At 43.1% G+C, this 13,473-nt stretch overlaps 1 protein-coding gene across 3 annotated transcripts in view; it reads right to left on the bottom strand.

The window, feature by feature from the left end:
• Nucleotides 1-13,073, bottom strand: part of egfl6 (EGF-like-domain, multiple 6) — a 51,270-nt gene extending 38,197 nt beyond the window's left edge. Inside the window, exon 1 of one of the 3 annotated variants that reach the window (XM_037539073.1) lies at nt 12,969-13,073. The gene's annotated coding sequence lies outside the window, so the exon portion shown is untranslated. Of the gene's footprint in view, nt 1-11,252; nt 11,356-12,968 lie in introns of those variants that run through there. The other 2 variants (XM_037539072.1, XM_037539074.1) reach the window with 2 other exon arrangements.
• Between the last annotated feature and the right edge of the window lie 400 nt (nt 13,074-13,473).

Raw genomic sequence — 13,473 nt, forward strand, 5'->3', positions numbered from 1 at the left:
GCCTAGACACCCATAATAACAGATGCTGTTGGTATCAGCGCAGATGATCACTGGGTGAAGAGTGAATAAATGAGGTTGAGGTTTCTTATTGGATGGTTTTGCACAGACGTCTCACTGTCTTGTAGAGCTTTAGGTCCTTTAAAGCCTCTTCCCTGCTCTGCTGGCCATGCTGGGTCATGTTGAACATCCTGAGAATGCCAGTCACGCTAATAGTTGACATTGGATCTCCGGCAGCGATTTCCACATAGCCTCGGGCCGAGTTGCCGTTATCCTTCTCCAACTGCTGAAGCTCTTCCAAGGTTCGGTCAGGAATAACTCGGAATAATATAGAAAGACACCTGATCCCAGATCAAACCAATCCTAAAGGGTTTCCCCATCTGCAGTCTGGGCTTGTGTCTCAAGTGTCTGTAGTGGTTTAAATGGAAATTCAATCAATATTCTGCATAATTCAGTGGTCGAGATGTCAATAAAGAGTGGCTTGGTGTGAGACGCTCCTCAGAACCGGAACCAGACGTCCACCTCTAAAAGCACAGAAAGTTATTGCATGACATCGTTTTGTGGCCTTAAAATCCATTCATATTGGAGGGATGCAGGGCACGAATATTATTTTCAGATCTTCCACTATTTTTCCATCATCAACGTTCCATATAAACTCAGAAGACTCGTGTAGGTTCTCTGGTGGTTCTGGATGGTAAATAAAGTGTCTATATCTGTGTTGTAGTCATGGCGATGCCTGGTTCCCATCACCACCACTGTAAAGAGATCTGGACCATTTCACACCAAACCGCTCTGAATGACTCTGTTCGCATCTCAACCACTGAATTATGCAGGAATTTTTGGAAAATCATCAGAATTCCCCTTAAACTCCCCTTTCACATATAGTACACTCAGCAAAAAGGGTTCTATGTAGTACCGGAAAGGTTCTATGGCAGTAGCTATAACATGTTTTTGTTGCTGTACTTTATAGAATCATATATGAAATATATTATCATCACAAAGAAGAACCATTTAACCATACAGAGAACCACTGAGGGATTCAAATGGTTCTTTGTTTTGTCATGGTTCTGTATGTAAGCACTGTTTTACTGGAGAACACTTGAAGAAACACCTTGGAGCCCATTTAACTATCTATTGACTAAAGGAACTGTCAGTCCTTGTATTGAAAGGACAGATAGTTCCTTTCTGGTACTACCTAGAACCCTTTTTGCCGATTGTACTATGAGTTAAAGGGGAATTCTGCCGATTTCGCCAAAATTCCTGCATAATCCAGTGAGTGAGGTGTAAACAGAGGGATTCAGAGCGGTGTGGTGTTACAGGGTTCAGATGTCTTTACAGTGGTGGTGATGGGAACCAGACATCGCCATGACTACAACATAAATATATGCATTTTATTTACTATCCAGAACCACCTGAGAACCTACATGTGGCATTTGTTCTCTAAAACTGTGTTTTAGAAGACTTGGTGGCTTCATTCTTATGAAGATTTAAAGTGTCCATAACATAGAAAAGCAAATTTTCCCCCCTTAAAAAAAAAATAAGAGCTTGAACTTTGTTTAAAAAACATACATTTTGAACTCATTGTTTTTGTGATGTCATAAAAACCTCTGTATTTTCCTTGATTAAGCCTACAGCAGTCTAGCCCCTCACACTCAAGCTGAAGTGTTTGAGCCTAGACCACACTTTTGAATGAGGGCAGCCAATCAGAACAGAGCTCATTTACATATATCAGTCTTAAAGACACAGTCTGTTTCATTCTAAGTCTTAAAGAGACGGTGGAAAATGGTTACATAAAAATGATTCGTCTGTTTAACATACCCAAAAACATCATAATTCATTATTATATAACCATTTATTACTTGTTAGCATTAAACAAGATTTTTTAAAGGGCTTATATTGTCCATTTTCTTATACGTGGACCCATACAAGAAAATCTAAGCATGTAGGCCCTCAGGGTTAATCTCCATTCGGTCACTAGAGGGCGCTGCCTGCTCATATTTCAGCCCACACACTGTTGCTGAGCAGTTTGCAGACAATAGCTGAGCTCAGTTCAGTAGACGGGGAGGAGACTCTTCTTTGCTGCTAAGAAACTGAAGCCAGCATGTCATTTCCAAGCAAACGGGGAAGGTTTTTTTGTTCTTTTCTTCACAAACGAATAACGTTTTTGTCACGAGCCTCTAAAGTTAAACCATTGTTTGCTGTCAGAAAGCAGAAACAGCATTTAAGCAGATTCTCATTTCTGTCTTTAGTCTTCCAGGCTGGCTGACACTTTTGTGAGTTATGCTTTGTCTCTCTCTCTCTCTCTCTCTCTCTCTCTCTCTCTCTCTCTCTCTCTCTCTCTCTCTCTCCCCCCCTCTCTCTCTCTCTCCCTCTCCCCCCCCCTCTCTCCCTCTCTCTCTCTCTCTCTCCCTCTCCCCCTCTCTCTCTCTCCCTCTCCCTCTCTCTCCCTCTCCCTCTCTCCCTCTCCTGTTTTTTAAAAATCTAGCCGAAGATTCCTCTCTGATGTCCCTCCTTGCCCACCTTCTGCTGATGAGCCTCTAATTAAAGCAGCTTTCCCGAGGAAAGACGTCTCCTTTTCAAACAAGGCCAAATCTCATGTAATTAGGACTATAGCGCTGCCCTTTGGCGCTGACCTCTACCACGTCTCCTCGGCGACAGACGGCCTGAGCTGTGTCTGTGTGCCTTTGCCTATAAAAGGAGAGGAAGATGACTGGGGTAGCGATTTATTTCGAAAGCCCCGTGTAACCACATCCTGCTCTTTGGTAGGAGCGTTCAGCACAATGACAGCAACTGGCATGTTTAATCTACAGGCTGGGTGCAGATAGCATGCTGGGGGAAAAAGGCAGTGCATGAACTAGTGCTGATGGATTTCATGCCAAAGCCGCTGAGGTTGACCAGAATGAGTTTTGTGTTGGGATTGCGAAAGAAACAATGACATGCAAAGCAAAGGCACTTCAGACCTTCAGCGCTCTCCTGCTCTGTATTAGCTCACTACGCACACCAGCCTCAGTATAAGAGCTGCGAATGACAGCGCAAGAAACATTGTCAGCAGCAATGCATGTAGGCACATGATGTCTTTGGGCTTTGGTGGGAACGAAGCTCTGGGCCGTGCAAGACTGGCTAGCAGGGTAGCTAGAGCTGCACTTCAGATAAGAGCGGTGCTAGCATGACTAAGGGGAGGGGGTGTTCAGACCCCTCATGGCCTCTGGCAATAACAGCTGGACTCTATGGGACGGCGCTGGAAGAGGAACGCAGATGGAGCAGCGCTTCCTGTGCAGCTTTGCAACGGCTGCTGTTACATAACAATGTCACACCTTACTGCGTTTTCAATTTTACACGCCAAAGAAAATGAAGGAAGAAGAATATGATTACAGCACAAATGGGCATTTCTACCTAAAATTAGGGTTTAACGTGCTGTTTGTTTCCGTTCATCAATATCATTACGCAACAAATACATCATACAACCATCAGGAACCCCTGAGGTGCCGAGCAATCCCGACTGCAAGCTTAGATGTGTCACTGGGCTAGGCTATTAAACACAGACAAGCTAATATTAGTGCACTCTAACCTCAGCTGTTGAGCAAAATAGTGAAGTATACAGTGTGATTCTATATTCATTAACTATAATAATGACCTAGATGTGCATTTCCTGTAGGAACTGCCAGAGTGCTTGAAACAAGTGTGTGTGTGTGTGTGTCTGTGTGGTGTGTGTGTGTGTGTGTGTGTGTGTCTCTTAGTGAAGAAGCCTTGTTTGAGTCCGATTTGCACCCTCTGACCAAACAGTCCTAACTCGGGAAATGTTCACTCTAATCACCTAACTGGACAGATGGTGTGAGATGAGACCCCTTGAGGATTATTTTAGTGTAATGTTGTGTGTATTGAGAAGAAAATGTCTGAGTTATGACGAGTTAAACAGAAAATCCTGAAATAAGCAGATTCTGATTTTGAGAAATCTGCAATGGAGTGAATGGGGCAGTTTAATCTGTGCCTAGTGCCAAACAAACGCTCATAACTCTAAAGCTCATTGATAAAGTGATGAGGTATTTTGAAGTTTCAGAAAGGACGAGTTTCTCTACCATTTAAAACTGGAATGGAGTTTCTAGGTGAAAAGTTTAAGGATTTTAAAGCAGATTCCCTGCGTGATCGGCTGTGTCTGTGAGACTGAGTGGCCTGCTGTGACGTCATCGAGGTCAGTTAGAATCTGAAGTTCTGAACTTTCCGCCGTTCATTCTTATGGGAGGTTTTTAATTTTCAAACTTAATTTTATTAAAAACTACCAATCCGACCGACTCCACAAATGCAGAGCACAAGTCACAGCGCCGAGACCTTCGAAACGCAGTTTGAACGGAGTCTGTATGTTAAACGGTTCCAGCTGTATTAATCGCAGAATAGTGTGGAAGAAGAATAAGAAGTATAAGAGATAACAATAGAGATAACAATAGAGATAACAATAGAGATAACAATAGAGTGCTTCTTCAGGCGTTCTAATAAAGACATTTCAATCAACTTGCCGCCTCAAACCAGCAGTAGATTTTCAAGTTCCTTCCACCTCCAAGATATAGAAGCGGGTCTTCCCTGCTGAAAAAATACATACAAACCAATAAGTGTTTCTGTTGGTTCCTGATGTTTTTTGACATGTTTTGGCTTTTTGGCGGATTGGTATCACAGTGTAAATGATCCTACTGGTTCAACCGCTGACCAATGACTGATTCTTAATCAATGTGATGCTTTCCTAATGGGCTCTAAAGACTTTTAACTGGAAACCAGTAGCCTCTATTGGAAGCCAATTCCCATTAGAAAGCAAAGCTATAAGGTTTTAATCCCAATAGTTTCTAATGGTCCTTTTTCAGCAGGATAGGATGAATTCCATGATGGTTTAAGCTGGTCTGGCGCTGGTATACTAGCAAGGTAACGCTGGTTCACCAGCAGACCAGCATTCAAAACATAACATGTTAGCCTATAGCTTAGTGGCTAGGCTAGCAGTCAGAGTTCTGTAACACCACAGAGATTCTCAGTGGTTGTGTCGTGAATTATGCATGATGGCTATTGTAGTAAAAGCACATTAATGCACAGAAGCATGAAAAATGACATAAAAATGCAAATTCTGTCAGATGGATGAGGCTGAAGGATAAAATGCTGTGCTACACAATACTGCATAATACCATATACATAGCATTGAACTCTAGGAACGCCCTTTTAGCACAAAATTAAGTTATGTGCAGTCATTTGTCTCTATATTGACTATTTTATGGCTTAAAACATGTTTTTTAGACCTGAACCTCCATTATTAGCATCTCGGAGGTATTCTCAGTGGGAGGTGGCGTTATCAGTACAATCACACTGACACAAACTGTGGCGCGAGTGGTTAAGTGGACGTCTCCTTTTAAGCTGCGTCGCCGTCTGTCTCTGCTCATCAATAATGGAGGAGACTTGTGTCCCGTCACAGTGAGGCTGCTTAATGAAGCTGTTCTGGACGATCCCCAGAGGATTCCTGCATTAGGACAGACCAGCAGATGAGCTAATGATGCTGGCCATTAAGACGGGTCAGCTGACACCCAGCGACTTGGAGATGCTCATAAGAGCTAATGGCATATGATCACTTTTCATATCATGTTATTGAAGCACAGAATCATTTGAGGAGGCTTTTAGGCAGGAAGAGAGAGATTTGGAATATACACTGCAATTTGGATGATTGCTGCTTATGGATGGGCAATAACTGAATACAGTCTGGTGAGGAACCATCAGTGAGGAACCATCAGTGAGGGCCTTCTAGGCTTTCACAGAAGGCCTACTGATTTCTGTGATGTAAAAAATACAGCTCTGTGATTTACTCTGTGTGTTTAATTTAATCTTCATGCAATTTTTTCTCTGTGGTATCTAAGTAGGTACAGCCAAGCGAGCTCTCCCATTGGTTAGGCCTTCAGGAGCTGGACCGGAGGTCTTACACATTAGATTAAAATAAAAAGTCATTAGGGAGGTGAATATGAGTTGTAGGCTTACCAGGTTTCGGTGAGTTGTTAGGAATGGAAAACAGAGGCGGCAGCTTAACGTCAGGACTCTTTACTGAGTCACTTTAAAGTGGATTTCACACCAGTAGCAACCACAGTGGTCATTATTTCACACCATACACGTCGCAAGATGAGAGCGCCTTCAGTTTGTATGGCTTTATCACAAAATACAAGCAGCAAATATCATTTATTCCTTAAATAAGCTGTGAAATAAAATCAGAGTGTAGATAACATTTGAGTAATTAACTGTTACCTGCTTGAAAAAGACAGTTAAAACCATGCGTCCTCACCATGTTATGTATAGCTATATGAACATTTTACTATTTCTACAGTGATTATAAATCAACCAAAAGTTGATGCTCCTTATCTCCTTATCTCCGCTTCATTAATAGAGCCAGACGGAGGAGGAAAAGGTGAGATGAGCTGCTTTTCCACCATTTACAGGCTTCAACGTCTGGTCGGCGCTGTTGCCATGGTAACGCTGAACGATGGCGCACGCGCAGCGGAAAAAAGCACATGAATTCCGATCTGAGCATCACATTAAGGTCACATGGCCGCGAATTGGATACGTATCCGATCTAGGATCACATACGAAAGCATCTCAAATCAGACTTGGAAAGATCAGATTTGTGTCCACACAGCCCTGAAAACACCAGATCTGAGTCACATCAGGGCCATACATTGGATTTGAGCCACTTCAGCCTGGTAATGTGAACGTAGCCATAGAGAAGCCTGAGGGGATTTCTACCACCTTTCAAAGAGTTAAAACTAGGTTTGTCCATTTGTTTATTTGCCTTGATCGTAAATTTTAGTAATAATACTGCATTTTTTTACTGTTTCTGCCTAGAAACTGCAGGAAGGCTGTGTGCAGTAGTTCCTGCATTGGCTTTCTAATCTGATGCCTACAAACTCATATATACATTAATGTGTTTTACAGACTCAAATGTCTGTATGTAATCTAGAACCACCAAAAAATGGCTGAGCTGGAGGTGGCGGAGATGAAGATGCTGAGATTTTTGTTGGGGGTGACAAGGATGGACAAGATTAGAAATGAGCAGATCAGAGGGACGGTGAAGGTGGAGCAGTTTGGAGATAAAGCCAGAGAGGCCAGGTTGAGATGGTTTGGACATGTGTTGAGGAGGAATAGTGGATATATTGGGCAAAGAATGTTGGAGATGGAGCTGCCGGGTAGAAGGAGAAGAGGTAGACCTCAGAGAAGGTTTATGGATGTAGTGAAGGTGGACATGGAGATGGTTGGTGTAAAAGTAGAGGAGGCAGATGATCCGCTGTGGTGACCCCTAAAGGGAGCAGCCAAGAGAAGAAGATGAAGAAGAAGAAGAAGAAGAAGATTTTAGCCAATGGAATTGACTTATTCAATTGACCAATGCATTTGCTTGTTTTAAGCAGGATAATTCCTTTTTTTTTCACTAATTTAAAGTAAAATAAGCAAATTTTTTTCTTAAAAACAATTTAAAATTAGAAATGACAGATATTTAGAGTATTTTTAAGATGAATTTGCTTGCAGAGCAACTGTAAACACTGCAGTCAATTCTAATGTCGCAGGTCTTCGTCACGGTTCAGGTCAGAAGCTGCTTCTTCTCACAGAAAATAGTGTTGGTATCTGTTTCTCACTTCAGCGTGAGCTCACAGGTCTCACTTCCTGCACACATCGCTCATGCTTGCTGCCTGTCAGGGTCCAGGGGGTGATTATCCCTGACCAATCCTGCAGCTTCACAGTGAATCTCTCTGGTGATTCACCACGTTCTCCCATGGTTCCTGATTAGAACTGCTTCTCTGCCCACTCTCTCCCTCTGATGATTCATTCCTTTTCCGGGAGGCTGAACGTGCGTAAAGGTGTCCAGGAAATCTTGTTTAACAGCTTGTCCTGCAGCACCTCTCTCAGAGGAGATCGCTGAGCCCTCAGCTGTGCAACGTCACTGTGAAAGCCTGGTTAGTTGGCATGTTACATAATGATGATAACGACCACTGGAGACCTCCATAGCTGCATGTGGACCACCAAAGACAGGCAGGGTAGCGAAATGAAGTTGAGCTCAGATCAGATTTTTGCAAATGTGATGCAGATCAGGGACTGCCAACGTTTTAACACGTAATGCAAATCAACGATTTGTTCCATTTCATTGAAAGTGGAAGAGGAACAATTATATATTTTACATATTGCATATTTTGTTGAAGTAAAATGCTGTTGTCGGAAGAAAACTTCACATCTCCAAAATGGGAACTTTACAGGAGAAGGAAAAGGCTGGCTTTACTTTTACTGTAAGTCAGTGGAACCAGACTTTTTCCCAAGCAAATTTGGGCCGTTTCTTTTAATCCATTCTTCATGAAATGTATATACAATGTAAAGAACAACAGGCTTTTTTGCAAATTACGTCAAAAACTGAAAAACAACAAAAATGGAGATACGAGATTTTCTTCTCGGAATGGCAGCGGGAAAAAAAACCTATTTCTCCCAATGTTAACAAACATTTACTTTCTGTTTTGTAAAAAAAAAGAAGAAAAAAAATAGTTACACCTTTTTCAGCTGTAAAGTCTCAAAACATAAATAACATGTTAGGCCTTCATTGACTTGATAGGCCTGGATATGCAGGTATGGGAATCAGAAATTGTCAGTTGATGATCCACAGCATAATAAATTCTCTGACTCTTCAAATCTTCTGTTAACACTCATGAACCATGGGCTCCTCTAAGCAGCTGGTCGAGGATATGAAAATGAAGCTAACTGATGCCTACAAATCAGGGGATGGCTTAAAAAGAATATCAAAGCACTTCTATCTCGCAATTTCCACTGTCTGTCATTTAGAAATGGCAGTTAAGGGGAACTGTGGAAGTCAAGGCAAGATCTGGAAGACTCTCATACAGAACTATTTATATGTTGGCCAGAAAGGCAAAGCAAACCCCCACATGACACCAAAGGACCTGCAGGAAGGTTTAGCTGACAGAGCAGTGGTGGTGCACCGTTATACTGTGCAGCGTTGTTTGTACAAACATGATCTGCATGGAAGAGCCTCCAACCTCATTACAAAAGTCAATGCCTGAAGTACACAAAACATCTATTTAAGCCAGAGGAATTTTTTTTTGTGAGCTAATGAAGTAAATAAGGGCCTCTTTGGCCACAAATCACCAAAGTTTGGAGAAAAAAGGAGCAGCATTTGATGAAACCACTGTGCCAACTGGTTGGATGTTATGCTTTGGGGTTGTGTGGCAGCCAGTGGCACATGAAAACTTGACCTCACTAAATTTCAACATCATTCTAGAAGCAAATGTGACAAAGTCAGTCATGAAACTAAAGCGGAAAAGGATCTGGCTTCTGCAACATGAGAATGACGTGAAAAAAATAACAAAATTCATCAGGAAATGCAAGCTGAAGCGTTTGGAATGGCCTTCACAGTCTGACGTGAACATTATTGAAAATCTGAGGATCTTGAACATACTGTGTGTCCAAGCTGGACCAAGAATATCGGAAAGCTAGCAACATTCTGCAAGGAAGAGTGGGTGAAATTTCCTAAAACAAGATTCTAGCTGGCTCCAAAAAGTGCGTGTGGGGGGTGTTAGTAAGTAAAATGACTGTATTTGTGTTGTAGACATCGTGACCCCTGGTTCCTATCGCCACTACTGTAAAGAAATGAAATAAGAGTCGGTAGGTTTCCCTGTAATGTAGCATTTCACATCATTTCTCTCATGAACTGTATGAATATGTAGAATGACAGTTTATTGCCTATTATTCCTTTAAAAATCTAGATGTCAGTGCAATCAAACCTGCCGCCCGCCTGGTTCAGAACATCTGCCGACAACTGAAGAGAATCTGTCAGACTGGATTTGTAATCGTGCTCCACTTGTGTTCAGCAGTGCATTACCGGGCCTTTAGGGGTGGAAAGCTGTCGAGTAAGGGACTCACTTCCTTTAGGCAGGCCTGACTGTCCACAAATCCTCACTTACTGAATCTATGATCCTCTAGATTAGCCTTACTGGTGGTTTCCATTCTGAACTACTCAGGAAGTTCTCCTCCCTCCTCAGTGAGCAGCTAAGAGGTGTGTCATGTCTCAGTCTGAGACTGTGTTTAGGAGGCATTGTGCACTAGTTTTGAGATTGTTGTGACTTTGCTGTGTGTCATTGTACCATCACTATCATCTGAAATCTGAAAAACAAAAAAAAACTGTACTAAAGGACTTAAAACACTCATTAAAAAATCTTTGCATATTTATCTTTGCATCAAATATTTTGCAACAAGGTGTGAGGTGGCTGTAAGAATATTATACGATTAAATTTTTTTCAAATAATTACCTTTTGCTTTTAATTGTGACGTGGACATGAGTTTCAGTTTGAGAACATTTGCGAGAAGAGGCGAGTTGGGGGGTAAAATCAGGCTGGGTGAACTGGGTGAACTGTATGCAGGGGACGAATAACTGGGCCACACTTTCTTGTAGGCCCCCCAGACCCACCCCACTACAGTACAAGTACTTCAACACACAGTACAGTCTCATGCACTGACCAACCAGAAGGTACATGACCCCAGTCAGTCAACAGGTAGGCCTATATGATCTAATCCAGTGGTGCTCAAACCATAGGCTGTAACCAATATGCAGTTATGGAATAATCATGTTTAATTATCTGTCTATCAAACGTTAGGTCACATCCACTGTTCCTCTTTGCCAATTCAGTTTGTCTGCGTTTAGCTTATTAAGGTTAAGTGACCCTTATTAGTCCCACAATGGGGAAATTTTACCTCCGCATTTAACCCACCCGTGAAGTAAAACACCACATACACACTAGTGAGCACACACACATTAGAGAGCAGTAAGAACACTCACCCGGAGTGGTGGGCCGCCCTATCCACAGCACCCAGGGAGCAGTTGGGGGTTAGGTGTCTTGCTCAAGGACACCTCAGTCATGGACTGTTGACGCTGGGGAATGAACTGGCGACCTTCCGGTCACAAGGCCGGTTCCCCGGCCTCCAGCCCACGACTGCCCCCATTGACAGGTTTTCTGTGAAGCTGCTTTGTCACAACTTCCATGTAAAAAGCGCCATACAAATACATTTGATTTGATTTTGAGGACGATTTCTCTTTAAATGATGAATTTTGTTGCTTATATGACCAACACTGCTGCAACTCAGGCACTGAATATTTGGGACTCTGGTTTCCTCATGTTGCTTTGAAAATTCCCAAATCAAAATGCCTTTAAAGTTAACACATACCGCTAACTGGCATTCCAGCTAACGTGACTCACCTTTGTGGTTGCCTTAACGAATGCGATTTAGTTACAAAGTCCTTCTAATGTGGAATTCCCCATACTTTGTCCACCCATGTGGATCCCGAGGAAGACCGAGTGCGGCCACTGTTTAAAAATACAATGGGATTCCTGCAAGAGGGAACAACAGCTGTAGCGATGCACTTTTAGCTTGCTAATGTTTAATGGCCAGCCAAGTTTAACATCCACAAGTGCTACAAAAGTCACGATAAATCAACTGAAGTCCAACAAACCTGCTGGAAATACAGCTTTGGTGGTCCTCGTTCTGATTTCAAGGCTCACTCAAGGCTTATGCTATTTATAGGCTGCAGTGGAGTTTGACCAAACATGCTGACATGGCTAACAATGAACCTGACAGCCAGTTAGTATTATGTCATTTTCACAGAGAGGAACCTTCAGGACCTTCTAGGTCTTCGGATGAGACCTAATAATTTATGTAATGTTTAGTTCGTTTTTATTTAATAGAATCATTAAGTATTGAATCTGTAAGTATTGAAGTAATGCTGTTATTTCTCTTGAGACTGCCGACAATAAACGGTCCAATCAGGATCGGTTTTTGTTGTGGTATCTAAGCAGATGCAGCCAAGCTGCTCTCCCATTGGTTAGGACTGTTGTGCTGGTGTAAGTGGATCAGACACAGCAGTGCTGCTGTAGTTTTTAAACACCTCAGTGTCGCTACTGGACTGAGATTAGTCCAGAAACCAAAAATATCAAGCCAACAGTGTCCTGTGGGCAGCGTCCTGTGGGCAGCGTCCTGTGGGCAGCGTCCTGTGGCCACTGATGAAGGACTAGAGGATGACCAACACAAACTGTGCAGCAGCAGATGAGCTGTCGTCTCTGACTTTACATCTACAAGGTGGACCGACAAGGTAGGAGTGTCTAATAGAGTGGACAGTGAGTGGACACAGTGTTTAAAAACTCCAGCAGCTCTGCTGTGTCTGATCCACTCAGACCAGCACAACACACACTAACACAACATGTCAGTGTTACTGCAGCGCTGAGAATGATCCACCACCCAAACAGTACCTGCTCTGTGAGGGTCCATGGGGGTCCTGACCACTGAAGAACAGGGTAACAGAGTATCAGAGAAACAGATGGACTACAGTCTGTAACTGTAGAACTACAGAGTGAAACTATACGGTCAGTGGAGCTGATAAAGTGGACAGTGAGTGTAGAAACGAGGAGGCGGTCAGAATGTTAAGCCTGATCGGTGTGTATTAGTTTAAATTTTTTATCATTGCCATGTACTAAACTCTAGTAACACTGATGTGCTACATGCAGTCACAACTCATGTCCCATTTTAGACCACAGCTCACTGCAGACACGTACTGCACTCTCCACTCTCTCTCACTTCCTCATGGGGTCGGTGGTGTGTCTCAGCAGCCTTTGGCCCAGAACAGCCACTCAGACACAGCGCCAGTTCCCGTTTTGAGCGCAAGCGTTAGCGCCGCTGCTGAGAGGAGTCTTTATAAACGAATGTAGGAAATAAGCTCAAGCAGAAGGAACAGAAAACACACAAAGAACAGAAGCAGGAAGCTGCAGAGAAAAACAACCTCACGTAGACACACAGTGTCTCAGGAACATCCACACAGGCAGACGCGCAGCTGCACACGCCAAACACACCAACGTGTGCCTGCAGACATTAAGCACACGCAAACGTATTGTTTCATTCTGCAAGGATCTTTTCCTCTTTACCTCTCTCTCCGTCTGACACCCTGTCCTGCTGCTCTTCTCACCAACGTCAGGCTTTCTGTCTCAGTAAAAGTCTCTGGGCATTTAAACTCTGAGAAGATTAAACGATGTAGAGCCTGTTTGCAGGGCAGTAATCTGGGTGGTCTGAGGGAGGACCAGCAGTGGCAGACAGCCAGTGGGGTGCCGACCTTATCAAACCAGTGGACCGATATATGCTGCTATCTGGGATGTGACTAGCAGACCCAGCCGTGATCTCCTACTGAGAATACACATCTGGGGACAGCTTGTTGTTACCGGATTTGCTAACAAGCATATTCTAAACCTCACCCTAATTTCTCTAGTCCATGCTTCTGCATGTAATTCGATCCCTGCACATCACTTCTACATGTTCAACTGGAGTGTTCCAGGGGCTTTTCAGCCATGCTAACTAACGGTTGGTTAGTGTAGTGGGTAACACCTCTGCCTTCTACCCTGTAGACTGGGGTTCAATCCCTGCCTGGACAAGCCC

The sequence above is a fragment of the Pygocentrus nattereri genome, chromosome 6 (assembly GCF_015220715.1).
Source record: "Pygocentrus nattereri isolate fPygNat1 chromosome 6, fPygNat1.pri, whole genome shotgun sequence".
Taxonomy (NCBI): Eukaryota; Metazoa; Chordata; class Actinopteri; order Characiformes; family Serrasalmidae; genus Pygocentrus; species Pygocentrus nattereri.